Consider the following 18,553-nt stretch of genomic DNA (forward strand, 5'->3'; position numbering starts at 1 on the left):
ATGTTTTGAAAAGAAAAGGACAGGAAAAAATTGAGAATTTAGTTAATGCAAATATACCTTCTGCAACTGAAAAGATTTACATAAATAGAAAAACAGCGTTTAAAGAGATACGTAGAAAAATGTTTCAGAGAAGAGTTATGTCCAATTTGATAAAGGATGTGAAGAAATATAAGCAAAAGACTAAGTTTTATAAAAGAAAAAAAGAAATTGAAGCCATTGCAGCAAAGGCATTAGAATTAAAAAGGAAACTATTCATTTTAATTTTGAATAGGATGCGTACATTAGACAAAATGGTTAATGTACTGAAATCACATAGCAAAAGGAAAAGAGTAGTGAACAGAACAAACTTTTGTAAAGTGTTTTTAGGAAAGTGGATGCATAGTTCAAGTAGTGAACCTTTTTTTAATGAAGAGAGCTATTTTCAAAGTAATAGTTTGCTGCATGCAGTTGACACCAGAGGTCGTGCTTACGAAGTAAAAAATGGTTGCATAATGGAGAAGGAGATAATGGTTCCAAGAGATGAGGTACAAGTGATGGCAGATGAGGCTATGGGGAGACGTCCTAAAGCCCCAGTGTACACTTGGAATTGTAGTAGTATTTGCACTGTGCGTCAGGAATCTATTGACAAATTTCGTGAGTTTCTAAGAGAATATAGTAAAAAAAGTATAAAACAGAAGATTAAGGTGCTTCAAAGTCTGGATCCATGCAGAGTGAGAGAGAATACTGGTTTGCAGGGTCATTCTCTGGCTTGTCTATCTAGAAAAGTGTGTAATAGTGTTTTCCATCATTTTAGGATGCTGGCTGTTCATCATACTGAAATGAGAAAGTTTGTGAGACGGTTGTATTTTGCCAAAAGTCCAGCAATAAAGTTAAATGAATTGAATAGGGCTCTGTTCCGAGGAACGGTATCAGATGTAGAGAAGGTTGTTGATGAAATTCAGTTTTGTTACTTTGGTCCTGAACAAAACAGTGCAGAGAAGGACACAGTAAATGAGGAAGAAGTGGAAGAGAATGTAGAACCCTCTGTAAGTAACACATTTAATGATCACATAACAAAATTTGCAATAATCTCTAATGAAAGACCAAATTTTACTTGTATTTGTTGCCGCAGAACTCATTATAGAAAACAAACTAGGAATGTTGATCTCTACAGAAAGAGTGAAAATGAAGATAATTATAAGTGGAAGGATTTTGCCACATATATATTTCTTGAAAATTGTTTTGATTTGGGTGAAGATCAGCGTATTTGTAAATACTGTTACAACAAGTTAGAGGAAAATAGAATGCCGACCAGAGCTGTACATAATAATTTAGAATTGGATGCTATTCCTGCTGAACTTTCTGAATTAAATACATATGAGTCTATACTCATTCAATGTGTTCATCCGTTCCAGATCATAGTACGTATGGAGCCCAAAACTGGTAAATTACCTCCTTCAGATTTACTGAGAGGTTTAAAAGGTAGAGTGGTGTATTTGCCCTTGGATTTGAAAAAAAATATGGAAACTATTGATGCGGATACTTTGGAAACTGAACCATTAATTATTCTGGTTAATGGTGTACCTACAAAGAATAAGAAGATTTGACAGGAGCTGGTAGATGTGCGGAAAGTACAAAGAGCAAATTTGTATTTGAAAAGGAATAACAAATGGTATGAATCAATTTATATAGAAGAAGAAGAAGAAGAAGATTTACAAGAAGACACAGAAACACCAACTGGACAAATTGAAAAAGTGGACAAGTCAAAGGAAGAAGAAATTTATGAACATTTTAGCATACATCCTCTTCATTCAAAAGAAGTTATGGGAGACAATATTGATCTCTTTCAGATGAAGAAAGCAAAAGGAACTCCCGTGAGTGTATGGGAGGAGAGCTTGGAAGCTCGATGTTTTCCCCAGCTGTTTCCTAAAGGAAAAGGAGGACGATACGATGAACGTCCGGAACAGATTCCAGCTTCTGAGTATCGGACTACAAGACTATATGCTGAAGATCCCAGATTTCGACAAAGTATTCCTTATTTGTTCCATCTTTTATTTGAAAGCGACTTGTCTGCACTGTCTTATGCAGTAAATCACATTTTAAAAAGTGGAGTACATTTACAAAATGTGTCTGCTAAGGATTTTATGGAGAAAGTGCAGCACCGAGATGATCATTTGGAAACACAACTGATCAATCTGATGGCTTGTCAGCGTGGGACAAATGAATATTGGTACCGACGCCATGGTGAATTAAAATGCATGTTACGGAATTTAGGAACACCAACATGGTTCGTTACACTAAGCTGTGCCGAGTACGCTTGGGATGATTTACTGGATTTTCTACGAGAGGCAAATTCAAACATTAAAAACATCGAATACAAGACAGCAGGAGAACTGTGCTCATTGGATCCGGTTAATGTTTGCAGATATTTCAATCATAGATTTGAGGCTATGATGTCCTTCATCTGCAATAAAAAAAATCCACCTCTTGGAGAAGTAGTAGATTTCTTTTGGAGAAAAGAGTACCAGGCAAGAGGTGCTCCTCATATTCATATGCTGTTGTGGATCAAGGATGCCCCAAAGTTTGGAACAGATACTGATGAAGCAGTGTTATCTTACATTGAAGAATATGCAACATGTGCTATACCAAAAAGCACAGAAGAGAAAAAGTTAAAGGAGCAAGTTTTACGTTTCCAAAGTCATCGGTGTGGAAAATACTGTCGACGGAAATACAAGAGCAAAGATAAATACTACACTAAATGTCGATTTGGATTTCCTAGACCTGTTCTTTCAAATGGAAGAGTAAACAGTTTTATGTCAGCTGTGAGACATACTATCACAAGAAAATCACCTAAGAATACCTACAACCTTAAAAGAAAAGAAGAATCAAAAAATATAAATGACTACAACCCAGTCATTTTATCCATGTGGAACGCTAACATGGATATACAGTATGTAGCTGACAATTCCATTGCTGTTGCTCGATATGTAACGTCTTACATTACGAAATCAGAAAAAACAGAATTGAAGGAAATGTGGGAAGAGATTTCTCACGAGAAGACTGTCAGTAAGAAGCTGTACAGTTTCAGTTTGAAGATGTTATCGCATCGAGAAATTGGATCCTACGAATGTTCAGATAGGTTATCTTCTGCAAGTCTCTACTCGAAGTCAAGAAGAATAATTTGGGCAAGTTTAGGCCTTGCAGCAATGAGAAATCGGGTACTAAAATCTGTTGGAGAAATTGAATATTTGGCCGAGAATGACCCAGAAAGTACAGATATTTTGAAATCAAACATGTTGGACACATATTATCCCAAGAGAAGTCAACATCTGGAGAACATGTGTCTCTATGAAGTGCTGCAGAACTACATTTATTCACGGAAAGCCGCAGAAGACATCAACAATGGAAAATATAAAGTCATTGGTGAGGAAGGATGTTTGGTGAAGCAAACAAAAGGAAGTTTGATAAATCACAGGAAGCTGAGTTGCGACACTACTGACAAGAAGGAATTTTACTACTTGGCTCTTTTACAGTTGTTTAAACCATGGCGTACAGAGGATGAACTACTGGGAGAATTTCAAAGCTATGAAGATTCTTTTAATGCTTGCAAAGACAGCATACAATGCAGTACATTCTCAAGTTATCTGCAAATGTTAAATGAAGAAATTGAACAGGAAACTACAATTGCAGCAGAAATAGCTAGAGACAGTTCTCAGGACAGCCAAAGTTCAGAAACACTCAGTCAAGATCCCCTAGGACAACCAATCGTTGAAAATGAAGCATCAATAGCCATGAATGAAGTGGAAACGGCTATGAATCAAGCTCAAGAAGAATTTATAGACTTACAAAATTTGGAAAGACAACTGAACGAAGAGCAGCAACAAATTTATGAAGAGATCAGAAACAAAATTGATCACGGATTTCTACATGAAAAAAAAGAGTGCTCATGCACATCATTTCATCCAATCAGGATGTATGTAAGCGGACAAGCTGGAACTGGAAAAAGTTTCCTAATTAAAGTCATCAGAAGCTACCTACAGCAAAAAACGGATTCTACTTTGTCTTGTGTGGTTACTGCTCCAACTGGGTTAGCAGCATATAACATAAAAGGAATCACTTTACATCGTTTGCTAATGTTACCAGTGGAGCATGAGAACAAAATACAATACAACAAGCTAACTGGAGAAGCATCCTTGGAAGTTTCAAGAGTCTTGAAGAAGATGCAAGTTCTCATTATTGATGAGGTGAGCATGGTTTCAAACTTAATGCTTGCCTTTGTGCATTTAAGAATGCAGCAAATTCTGAAGACAGACTATGACATGTTATTTGGTGGAAAACACGTCATAGTTTTTGGAGATCTTTTGCAACTTACTCCAGTTAAAGGACAACCAGTGTTTAATACTGTCACACATGAAGACACGAAGAAGTCATTGGGAAGCATCAGAAATACAAATATTTGGTCCTTCTTTGAGTACAAGGAACTTACTACTAATATGAGGCAAGCAAGCGATGAAGAATATGGAAGTATTCTGAAAGATATCAGAATTGGACTACTCACAGAAGTTGGCAAAAAAGCATTACAGAGTCGGCTGCTACATAATTTATTTCCAAAGGAAGAAATAGTTGCAGAGAAGATATACAAGAACATTGCAGAAAACAAAAGTATCATCTGCTTAATGCCAACTCTACGTGAATGCTCAATATTCAATGAGGAGCTTTTGAAATTGGTAAAGGAAGAGATCAGGAAATTAGAAGCAGTGGACAAAATTGAGGATGGAAGAATTACTGTCACAGTAACAGGCACACTGAAAAATAAATTGGATTCACTAGAGAAGAACATTTCCAAAACAGCTGGATTAGAAAAAAATCTATATGTTTGCATGAACTGTAGAGTATTTTTAAGGAGAAATTTGGATGTTGAAAAAGGTTTAGTTAATGGAGCTATGGGAAGAGTTGTGGGTTTTTATTAATTATCAGAAAAAAGATGGGATTGAATGTTTAAAAATAAAATTTGATCAGATAGAAGAAGTTAAAGACATTTGTTGTTGTACAGTTCGTTTCATGCTTGTGAAAGACTTATATGTACGTAGGAAGCAGTTTCCGTTTTCGCTAGCATATGCTGTAACTATTCACAAGTCTCAAGGATTGACTGTAGATTGTGCATTTGTGAACATTGGTTCAACTGTGTTCAAAGAAGGTATGGCATATGTTGCTTTGTCACGAGTGAAAACATTATCAGGTTTATTCATGATAGACTTTGATGACTCAAAAGTTAGTGCTGATACAAATTGTGTAAAGGAGTATAATAGATTAAGAAGAAGCTATGCTCCTCATTTAGGTCAGTATCCTGTGTTGGAGAAACGTGTAGTTTCTCGTAAAAGGAGAAATGAGACTATCTGTGATGAAGATGTACAGAGGAGGAAAAAAAAGAGGAGTGATGTAATTGCAAGCAAAAAGAGTAAGGAAAAAGAAGAACAGGTTGTAGGATGTCATTTTGAAAATAGCTCTGGTGTCAACTGCTACGCAAATGTAGTGCTGAATGTTGCATTTTATCTGGAAAATTTGCAAGAGCAGATAATAGTAAATCAGGGAAAAAGATTCTGTTCAGAGCTGAGTCTCCTTTTTCAAAAGCTGAGTAATGATAAAACTCAAATAGAAAGTGCTACTGAAATTAGAAAACTTTTAGATGTATGTTCAGGACGAACACAGTTTTCTCAAAATGAACAGCAAGATGCACACGAATTTTTGATGTTTTTTCTTCAGGTACTGGAAGAAGAAGAAGTTGCAATTGATAATTTATTTGGTCTCTCTTATAAATGGGAACATAGTTGTGAAAACTGTTATAATATATGTGGCTCTAATGTTGATAATGAAAGGTTTATTTTTTTGACATTGCCAGAGACTAAAACAGTCACTTTTGCTAAATTAGTTAAAGATGCTAATCATAGCATGCAATGCGGTGAGTGTCAATCTGATATGTTTTCAACATTAATTTTAAAGGAATACGGACAGTATGTAATTTTAATGATGCAACGATGTAGAGCTGATTGTTCAAAATTGGATACTTTAATAAAGAAGTTTACAGGACAGCAATTATCAATTTCAGGAAAAACTTTTGTAACTGTTGCAATAATTTTCCATGAAGGACCTACTGTTACTTCTGGACATTACACAGTTTATCTTAAATGTGAAAAAGGCTGGACACTGTGTAATGATTCCCAATTGGTTTTTAAGCAACGTTTGCCTTTTGATTTAGCAAATTCCTATCTAATCTTCCTGAAACCTAAATTTTAGAGAGACTTGGCAAGATCTGGACAAAACAATTTTACCATTTTATTGGATTACCATTGGAATTTTCAAAAATAAAGATTTTTTAAATTATCATTTGGCCTAATGGAAAGATAACCAATTGTAATGTGGACTTTTTTAATTTTTAATGAAACTTTCGAAAACCAAAAATTTAGAGAAAATCGGTAACATCTGCACAATTTAAATTTTGGAATGTTATTGGAGTGCCATTGGAAATTTTTTCAAAAAAGATTTTTTAAATTACTATTTGGCCATGTGGAAAGGTAAACAATTCTATTGTGGACTTAATAAATTATTAATAAATATTTAGGGAACCAATATGTTACAGAGAATCGGTGAGATCTGTACAAATAAAACTTTAGAATTTTATTGGATTACCATTGGAAATTTAATCAAAAAAGAATTTTAAAATTACTATTTGGCCTAAAGGAAATGGAACCAGATGTAATGTGGAGTTATTTGAGATATAATATTGTGATTATACTTCTGAAACAAACATATCAGACGGTATTTTAAAGAAATAAGTATTGATATTAGATGATATTTTTTTAGAATATTATGCATTTCTATAATGTTAAGTTTAAGTAAAAAGAGATTCTGGGCTTTTTTAATACAATCTGAGATTGTTATTTTTTTTTGCCCGCTGTAAAATGATGAATGCAATTGCTTTCACAATTTATAGTGAAATGCAATATATTCTGAAAAACAGCAAAAATAAGGCAAAAATATTTTTTGATAAATATGTAAATATGTGTACTGTATTATAAAATGTTTGAAAAATATTAATACTTTTTTCTTTTTTTTCAGATTGATATAGAAAATTTTCGAAAACTAGAACCATTTTTAAAGCAATTTTTTTAAAAAACAAATGAATAAATATTTTTTTGAGTGGGTATGGTAAGTCAATAATAATAATTGTAGTCTCTCAAAGACCTTGTAATGTGATAATTGATTTTTAGTGTTTTTAAAAAAATAAAAAATAAAATACGCGCACCGTACGTGTACGGTAAAAAAAAAATAAAAAAAGTTTTTAAAAACATATATAAAAAAAAGATGAAAGATAAGGTTGGCTCTTAAAAGAGCCGTTGTGTTCATGCAGGGACAGAGGAAAGAAAGATTGGGAAAATTAGTCTCTGCGACAAGTGTGCTGATCTATTTTGAGGTTCACTAGGGAAACACTGGTCTCCCTATGACAAATTAGATCATGACAAGAGGCGCATCGAATATCAACCCTCAGAAATCGAGGGTTAATTTCCAGAGGGCCAGCAAAAGGAGATGCTCCCCCCACAGATGAAGGGCTCACCTGACCTGCAGAAGAAGGACTCAGCCCTGCAGATGATGGTCCAGGCTGAACTGCTGTGGATGTGCTTGGTTGACTTACTGAAGGGTTACCTCCAGTAAGTCGAGCATGTGTCCTTTTGTGTACATCCTTGAGGTGCCTCATCATGGTATGATTCCCAAAGGAATACTTCCTGTCAGGATTACCTCTTGAAAGTACACGCTGACACAGCTTGCAAGTCACTAAGGGTGCATTTACCTTTTGCTGGCCTTCAGGAAAAGTAAAATAATCCCATACATAAGAAGTCTTTTGTTTCCTCGCTCTCTGCCTCAAGGTAGTGCTGCTAGTGCTAGCCTCACTCTCAGAAGGGCTCTGCTGTTCTGCCATCGTATCACAAAGACAACCCAGCTCCTTCTCCTAAGGGATCACAAGCAGAAATGAGGGGAATGGGTGTGGTGTAGGAGAGTTCTAGAACTGAAAGTAGTTTCAACCAATCAAAAGTTGTGTTTCATGATCACATGACCTACCGTACGCTTACGGTACGCTTACGGTACGCAAACGGCAAAAGTACGCATGCGCGTAAAAAAGACACGCGCTTGCGCGCATGCGCATAACAGTCACTACCCGACACTTCCGCGTAACGTGCGCGTGTAGCGTACACGCGTACGCGTCCCACGCGGAGTACGCGCGGCTACGCAAATTGCGTAACTATACGCAAACAGCGTAGATAAATTACGGACATTGCGTAAACCGTACGCTTACCGTAAGCTTACGGTACGCATAGTAAAAAAAAAATTTAAAAAAAAGGAAAAAATTTATTGCTAATAAATTTTACCTGTTTATTTTATAAAATATATTAAAAAAAACATATTATAGAATTTTAAAAATTTAACCATAGTCTTTAAAAAAGGATAGAAAATTAAAATAAAAATATGTTTAAAAAATAGAAGAAAATAAAAAAATTAGCATTTAAAAAACCTTGCAAATTCACTGAAAAAACCATGGGTTTCACACACGTTATAGTTAGGAATTAGCATTTAAAAAACCTTGCAAATTCACTGAAAAAACCATGGGTTTCACACACGTTATAGTTAGGAATTAGCATTTAAAAAACCTTAGAAATTCAATGAAAAAACCAAAGGTTTCACACATGTTATAGTTAGCTGGACATTTCACTCGTAAAAAACCAATGAAATTCCCCCGTTATAGTTAGTTCAGCTAACTATAACTCGCGCGCCCGCAATGCACTGCTGATGACGTCACATATTACATCACTCATGACATGGTCAGTGACATCACTCATGACATCACTGATGACATCTCAAATGACATCACTGATGACATCACTGATGACATCATCCTTGTGATAGAGTGGCAGACCACCTCTGCCCCTAATATAACCTTTGATACACACATTCAAAAATAGAAATTAAAATTTTAAAAACAATGGACATACCAATACCAGTTACAACAACCTATTCAGTAATTCTAAGATCCACATACACATCCACTCATTCACCAACAGTCCTGTACAGTCACTCATACATGTACTCACTCATCATATGTACTCATACACGTATACATCCTGTTACACAATGCCACTCATCCATAGAGGTACTCACACACATAGTCACTCATGCTAATAAAGAATCAAACATACATTTACATGCATATACAGTTATACACACACCGCCACACTTACTTCTACAGAAACTTACACATACTTAGTCTTTTAAACAATCACTTATAGAAACACATACTTATTCATACAGGAACTCTTCCAATCTCTCACTCTCACATATACTCGCTTATATACACCAATTGTCACATATACTAGTTTAAAACATATGTAGTTACTCATAGAGACACTATTGAGACAGTCATTCACTCACTAACACACCCATGCACACACTCATTCACCCATAGAGTCCTGCACACATGCTGTCTTCAACACATACAAAGAGTGAGTCATTCATTCATGCACCTATGCACTACGTAATACCCCCCACCGAACCATACAGACATCAGACACTGATACTCAAAAAACCAACTAATAACCTATATAGACACCCATGTAGCTACTCACCAACCCATGCAGCCACTTATACACAAAGTGAGAGACTGATACAGATATTTACATATTTAAACATTACTCACTAAGCCATGTATTCACTAAGATACACTTAATCAGTCAGTTATACAATCAATTTTTCAAAAACAATTCATCCATTTAGACACTTATATACCCATTTATTCTTCCATCGACCTTGAGATATACATATATAAAACATATGTAATTTTCTGAAAAACACACATTCTCTGGATGATGTCATCAGTGATGTCATTTGAGATGTCATCAGTGATGTCATGAGTGATGTCACTGACCATGTCATGAGTGATGTAATATGTGACGTCATCAGCAGTGCATTGCGGGCGCGCGAGTTATAGTTAGCTGAACTAACTATAATGGGGGAATTTCATTGGTTTTTTACGAGTGAAATGTCCAGCTAACTATAACATGTGTGAAACCTTTGGTTTTTTCATTGAATATATATATATATACATATATTTACCACCTTTCCTATGGAAACTAGTCCCAACACTGACACACCCAGCCAAACACAAATGCATCCAATAACACACCCAGGCACACACTGATGCATACACTGACACATCAATAGAATTACCAATGCAGATACCTTAGCCAGGCATGCAGCAATAATGACACTGACACACCCATCCAAACACAAATGCATCCAATAAATCCCCTAGGCACACACTGATTAACACACTGACACACACAGTCTCACACCGCTACATCACTGACTCATTAAAAACGCAGAGTTAGCCTTTTGATTGACCAGATGGTGGTTCTAAACATATTCTTTGTTTTTCTAGGTTTTTGAACAGTTTTTAAATTGTTTTCTTCCTTTTTCTTTTTTGAACAAAAAGTGAATGGAGCAGTAGAAGGATAAGGATTGGGAAATGCAAAGAAGCAACTCGCTTCACTCTTCAAAAAAACATTACGTGGTAACTAGCAAAAAAAATAATAACAAGGATGCTTCTTCGCTGTATTTAAGTATGCAGCCACAGAGGATGTTTTTACACCAACAAGCAAGCATGTGGCACTTCGCACAGTGAATAATCATCTCACTCCATTCTTCGCAGGCAGCTGGTATTGTAATGAGTGCAGCTGATGATTGTTCTCCCAAGGGTGCTCTAGAGGTGGACTGTCCTGCTGCACCTGCTTTCTCCTGCATCATCCGTTTGTAGACCCTTTCATGAATTGTTTTTAAGTGCTTCCACATGGAACTTGTACCATGTGAATACTTCTTGCAGTGCATCTAGATAACTGCCTGCTGCAAATATTACACTGCACATATTTAGCTCTAACCCCAGAAGGTATAGTAAAGTATTTCCAGACATGACTTTCATTTCTTTGAAGTGATGTATCGTCCTTCGCATTCTCAACAAGCTGTGAATGTTCATCCTGGACAGAAAATGTAGCTTCAGCTATTCTCTGGAAGCAGGGCACCACTGGTTCTCAATCCTCTTTCTAGAGACTTCACTGAAGAATGAACTGTTTTTGGGTGTGGTTTTCCGTGTACATGGGTTGGGTGCTAATATATCCAATCAAAAGGGAAGTTTTGGTGAGTCATCAGGCGAATCTGGTCTGTAGATTTGCAGATTCACAAAACTCATACAATGGGTAACTTTCTCGAAACACAGATATAGGGTGCCTTATATATGCTTCTAAATATGTGCACCAAGAAAATGGAGGGGGGTACATATTTAAAATAATTTATAGAATTGTTCGCGAATCCATGGATTTGGATTAATGGATTCATTCCAATCACATGATCTGGATTAAAAACCATAAAGTACTGGTCCCATCTATTTTTTCGGAACCCCACATGCACTGCAGACTGAAAAAATAATTTGAAAAAATAAAATTGACAATATCCAAACTAACAAAAGGTGACGGACTCAAATGGTAGCACCTCACTCCCAATAAGATGCTGCCTTGTCAGGCTGTTAGTGCACAAACTCTCCAGCACCATTCACCTAGTGATGCCTCAGTAGGAAATTCTGACCAAAAATTTACATTGAATGGAGGTGCACTGAACATAGAAACGAAGTCCAAAATTGTTTTATGCTTTTCTTTGTTTAATTTTTATTTCAAGTAGATAGATACAAAAACCACAGCCAACGCGTTTCGTTCCTTTAAAGATATAGTTTCTTAACGGAACTTCTTCAGGGCTGTAATAAGAAAATAGAAAAAATATATATATAATACAATCATTAAAACTGACGGACATACACATATATTTACAAACATTTAAAACAATTTTTAGTGTCATTTCGATCAATCCGGTTGTACCGAGATGAGATTTGTATTTACAAATTATGTACACATTTTTCCTTTTTCTTTGTTATACACGTCCACTTATAATACATAGACATGGAAATTCCAAAATTTCATGGTTGACTATTAAAAGAGAAAGGAGCTCTAATACACCAACACAGTATTCAAAGACTCCGTATGACATGATTTATATAATCTAGACAATCTTTCATTCTCCGTCTATTTGACTGAAGATAAAACTCATAATGTTCTGGCTATCATCTTACCTCAAAGTGACAGCAAATTAAGTGCAGGATTTAGAGTTTCAAAAATTGACGAGTAGGTAGTTTGTTCAACTTTATATTGTAACTTATCCAGAGATCAGAAGATATTCTAAAAGAGAAAGTGTGACACGGAGACCAAATTTAGAACAATCTAGATTAATTATTATGATGTTTTGAGAATTGAGCGGAAAAGAGGGGGTGGAAAAAATCTCACCAGTTAGGTCGTGGAGGGTCTGATTAAAGTTAAAATGCCATTCGTTGAAGTGTACAATATTTAGATCCATTTGAATGGTGATTTTCCCAGATTCATATTGAGAATCTGAAACAAGATGCAGAGTGAAAACTTAATATATAGAAAAAGAAACCAATGAAAATTATCTTATTTTAGTTACTTTTAGTTTAAGGTGTTGGGGGTACACTGCTTCAGGTGCATGACAGGCTCAACGATTTGTGCCAATACTTTTATTACAAGAGTTAATTCATTATTATAAGAGCTATTTGTAGGAGTTTCTATTTTCAGAGGACCTCATGAATAGACGAACTGCTTAATATGAAATAGATTTTCAAGAGAGGGAACTTCCGGATAATAATCAACAAGAACATAATAGATGCCAAAGTATTGTTATATGTCACTCGAAATGGTAATTCAAAGTTCAAATGACCCCAAACACTAAACCAAGCCACAATTTTTAGAAGATAAAATAATCCCGAGATAGTGCTTTTATCTGTATTTTTAGGGTATGTTGTGATCTCACCTGTACTGTTCCTTTAATTCTGTTCTTATAGCAGATTTTCAGACGTCATCTATAGTAGATGCTCAGTTTAATGTCAGTATATTTATTAAATAAACACCTAAGATGGAAATATGCAAAAACCCATTAGTGGCTTAACACCAACCAAATGATATTCTGTAATGTGATTGAAATTATCTATAACATTATTCTAAATCTGAATAATCCAAATTAGAAATGTCAAATCATTAATAAAAGGTAAAATAACCTGTATGATTTTTTTATAAAAAGGATAAAAGGAAAGTAGAAAAAAGCATATTAAAACCCAAGAATGGACATTATTGAGGTTAAATTGAATAACCCTTTAGTGGTCTTAAATAATCAATTTCCACTAGAATATGTATATTGACAGAGTATACACTCAACTTAATGTATCTCCAGGGTCACATTCTCTCAAGACTAAAAAAAAAAAAAAATCACAGAGAACACCCTAATTCTACACAGTTATTTGAATCCAGGCCAATTACTTTACCTAGAATTGAATATTGTTTAATTATAAACTTTAAATTTTTAAGTAAGATTATTTACTATCTCACATACATAAATCACAAGGAGGCTGCAAAAATAATCAAGGTACCTTATTAAGCGTTCTTCAGTCACATCCAGATTCTCCGACCGTTTTTCCCAGCTTATTTCTTGTTTAAATAGTTTGTTTGAATGCTCTTAATTAGAGACACCTGGTTGGGCCCATGTTTGATGATGTCACGAATATGCGTCGTCGACACGAATGCCTACCAAAGTCTAACAGCCTATCGCGAATCGTAGCGCCATTTTGAAATGGCCGATTTCATATATTAAATGCGGAACATGGAAAATATTCCATGTATTAGTTGTGCGCTAATAGATCTGATTTGGTTGTTTTTAGGAAGATAGAAAGAAGAGTTGAGATTGACTCATTAATATTTAACGCGGGGACCGCGTTGGTTGTTTACAAGATAGTTCCTCTAATAAAAGGCTGAATGGATAGAAAATCTTTCTCCTACTCCAATTTATTCGAGATGATTTCTAATCGAATTATATCCTAATCACTTTGTTTAGATTACTTGAATAGTTAATACAGGTCATAAATAACTGGTTTAGCGCTTATTAAAGGTCACAGTAATCTCGCGGCATCGGCTAAATTGAGTGAGAATAGTTCCGCCATCTTTGAATATACAAAGTTATAATGAGTAACGCGGACTATGAGGAATAATCTATGTAAATTTGACACATAAATCGTCCTAGTGCTGTCAAGTTATTCTTTAATCGGACCGTGTCCTATTGGACACATTTAGATACCTAAAGAGAGTGAATCGAAACCAGAACACCTAATCTGACAATAAATAACTGGTTTAGCGCTTATTACAGGTCACAGTAATCTCGCGACATCGGCTAAGTTGAGTGAGAATAGTTCCGCCATCTTTGAATGTACAAAGTTATAACGAGTAAACGATTAAAGAATAACTTGACAGCACTAGGACGATTTATGTGTCAAATTTACATAGATTATTCCTCATAGTCCGCGTTACTCGTTATAACTTTGTATATTCAAAGATGGCGGAACTATTCTCACTCAACTTAGCCGATGTCGCGAGATTACTGTGACCTTTAATAAGCGCTAAACCAGTTATTTACGACCTGTATTAACTATTCAAGTAATCTAAACAAAGTGATTAGGATATAATTCGATTAGAAATCATCTCGAATAAATTGGAGTAGGAGAAAGATTTTCTATCCATTCAGCCTTTTATTAGAGGAACTATCTTGTAAACAACCAACGCGGTCCCCGCGTTAAATATTAATGAGTCAATCTCAACTCTTCTTTCTATCTTCCTAAAAACAACCAAATCAGATCTATTAGCGCACAACTAATACATGGAATATTTTCCATGTTCCGCATTTAATATATGAAATCGGCCATTTCAAAATGGCGCTACGATTCGCGATAGGCTGTTAGACTTTGGTAGGCATTCGTGTCGACGACGCATATTCGTGACATCATCAAACATGGGCCCAACCAGGTGTCTCTAATTAAGAGCATTCAAACAAACTATTTAAACAAGAAATAAGCTGGGAAAAACGGTCGGAGAATCTGGATGTGACTGAAGAACGCTTAATAAGGTACCTTGATTATTTTTGCAGCCTCCTTGTGATTTATGTATGTGAGATAGTAAATAATCTTACTTAAAAATTTAAAGTTTATAATTAAACAATATTCAATTCTAGGTAAAGTAATTGGCCTGGATTCAAATAACTGTGTAGAATTAGGGGGTTCTCTGTGATTTTTTTTTTTTTTTTAGTCTTGAGAGAATGTGACCCTGGAGATACATTAAGTTGAGTGTATACTCTGTCAATATACATATTCTAGTGGAAATTGATTATTTAAGACCACTAAAGGGTTATTCAATTTAACCTCAATAATGTCCATTCTTGGGTTTTAATATGCTTTTTTCTACTTTCCTTTTATCCTTTTTATAAAAAAATCATACAGGTTATTTTACCTTTTATTAATGATTTGACATTTCTAATTTGGATTATTCAGATTTAGAATAATGTTATAGATAATTTCAATCACATTACAGAATATCATTTGGTTGGTGTTAAGCCACTAATGGGTTTTTGCATATTTCCATCTTAGGTGTTTATTTAATAAATATACTGACATTAAACTGAGCATCTACTATAGATGACGTCTGAAAATCTGCTATAAGAACAGAATTAAAGGAACAGTACAGGTGAGATCACAACATACCCTAAAAATACAGATAAAAGCACTATCTCGGGATTATTTTATCTTCTAAAAATTGTGGCTTGGCTTAGTGTTTGGGGTCATTTGAACTTTGAATTACCATTTCGAGTGACATATAACAATACTTTGGCATCTATTATGTTCTTGTTGATTATTATCCGGAAGTTCCCTCTCTTGAAAATCTATTTCATATTAAGCAGTTCGTCTATTCATGAGGTCCTCTGAAAATAGAAACTCCTACAAATAGCTCTTATAATAATGAATTAACTCTTGTAATAAAAGTATTGGCACAAATCGTTGAGCCTGTCATGCACCTGAAGCAGTGTACCCCCAACACCTTAAACTAAAAGTAACTAAAATAAGATAATTTTCATTGGTTTCTTTTTCTATATATTAAGTTTTCACTCTGCATCTTGTTTCAGATTCTCAATATGAATCTGGGAAAATCACCATTCAAATGGATCTAAATATTGTACACTTCAACGAATGGCATGTTAACTTTAATCAGACCCTCCACGACCTAACTGGTGAGATTTTTTCCACCCCCTCTTTTCCGCTCAATTCTCAAAACATCATAATAATTAATCTAGATTGTTCTAAATTTGGTCTCCGTGTCACACTTTCTCTTTTAGAATATCTTCTGATCTCTGGATAAGTTACAATATAAAGTTGAACAAACTACCTACTCGTCAATTTTTGAAACTCTAAATCCTGCACTTAATTTGCTGTCACTTTGAGGTAAGATGATAGCCAGAACATTATGAGTTTTATCTTCAGTCAAATAGACGGAGAATGAAAGATTGTCTAGATTATATAAATCATGTCATACGGAGTCTTTGAATACTGTGTTGGTGTATTAGAGCTCCTTTCTCTTTTAATAGTCAACCATGAAATTTTGGAATTTCCATGTCTATGTATTATAAGTGGACGTGTATAACAAAGAAAAAGTAAAAATGTGTACATAATTTGTAAATACAAATCTCATCTCGGTACAACCGGATTGATCGAAATGACACTAAAAATTGTTTTAAATGTTTGTAAATATATGTGTATGTCCGTCAGTTTTAATGATTGTATTATATATATATTTTTTCTATTTTCTTATTACAGCCCTGAAGAAGTTCCGTTAAGAAACTATATCTTTAAAGGAACGAAACGCGTTGGCTGTGGTTTTTGTATCTATCTACTTGAAATAAAAATTAAACAAAGAAAAGCATAAAACAATTTTGGACTTCGTTTCTATGTTCAGTGCACCTCCATTCAATGTAAAAAGGAAAAAATAAAATTGGTTTAATTACATTAACACAAAAATATATAATTTACATTAAGTACGTATGTGATTTTTTTCCCTTTTAAAACACATATAAAGTATATCTACAGAAAAAAGGTTCTGCAATTAAAAAAAATTAAATCAAAAATCAAAATAAATTGGACTATAATTAGTATTCAATATAAACGCTATAAATTAACCAAAACAACTAAATATTACAGGGACATAATACTTTAGAAATAGAATTTGAAACACCTTAGAAATTCACTAAAAAAACTAAGGTTACAGGAACCTTTTAATTAGGAAACAGAGTTTTTAAAAAAACGTATAAATTCACTGAAAAAAACAAAGGTCAGGGACATTATAGTTAAGCTCAGATTTCACTTGTAGAAAACCACTGAAATTCAGCAGTTATTACAACACATAAGCGATGAAAGGCAATACATAAACACAAAGAGTTAATTAGGCATCATGTCAATTGACAACAGTCCCTTCGAAAAATGTTTATAAAGTCCAATATTGTTTGAATGTCCTTTTTTATTTCTTCTTTTTTTCTCTCAATCTGGACAGTGTTACAAGCAGATACAGCTAAAACATTTTGCCACAAATAAGGGCTTCTTCAGGGCAAGAAGGTCAAGTTCTGATGGCAAGTAAGTCAGCAGCAGGAGTCCTACCAGAGTCCAAAGTCCTCCACTACCCATTGTTTGTATTCAAACCAATATTTGAAATGATCAGCACCATTAACTGAGCCAAGTGTATCTCAATACATATATTTGAGTAATAATATCAGTAGTCAATTTTCCAGATCAATAGGTACATTGTTCGGTAGCACCGTCTGGCCAGCCGCATCCGTATCTACGCAAATCAAAACAAAAATAAAAAGTCAGCAGTTATAGTTACCTGAGCTAACTATAACTTATGCCCCCACAATGCATTGCTTATGACCTCACATATTACAACACTCATGACATGGTCAGTGACATCACAGAAGACATCTTAAATGACATCACTGACGACCTCATCCACAGAACCACTCACACACCCACTAATACTGCTATACAACTTCTCATACATCCACTTACACACCCACTCACATACCCATTCACAGACCCATACCATGACTCACACACTGACTCACTCAGACAGCTTCTCACAGAACCACTCACCGACCCCTACAGCTATTCATACAACTAGTTACTCACCCATACAGCCACTCCCATTGCCACACACCCATACAGCTGCTCACACACCCACTTATTCAACCATACAGCCACTTACACAGCATCACTCACCCATAAGGCTACTCATACAACCAGTCACTCACCCATACAGCCACACATATTGCCACACACCCATACAGCTGCTCACATCCCACTTATTCAACCATACTGCCGCTCACAAAGCATTTCTCATCCATACAACTACTCACACACCCACACAATCACTTACATATCCATTCATACATCCATATAACCACTTACACAATTGCTCACTCATCCCACACAGCCACTCATACACTCACTCTCCAAAACAGCCATTCACACTCCAACTCACTTAACCAAACAACC

Source organism: Triturus cristatus, chromosome 12 (genome assembly GCF_964204655.1).
Source record: "Triturus cristatus chromosome 12, aTriCri1.1, whole genome shotgun sequence".
Lineage (NCBI taxonomy): Eukaryota > Metazoa > Chordata > Amphibia > Caudata > Salamandridae > Triturus > Triturus cristatus.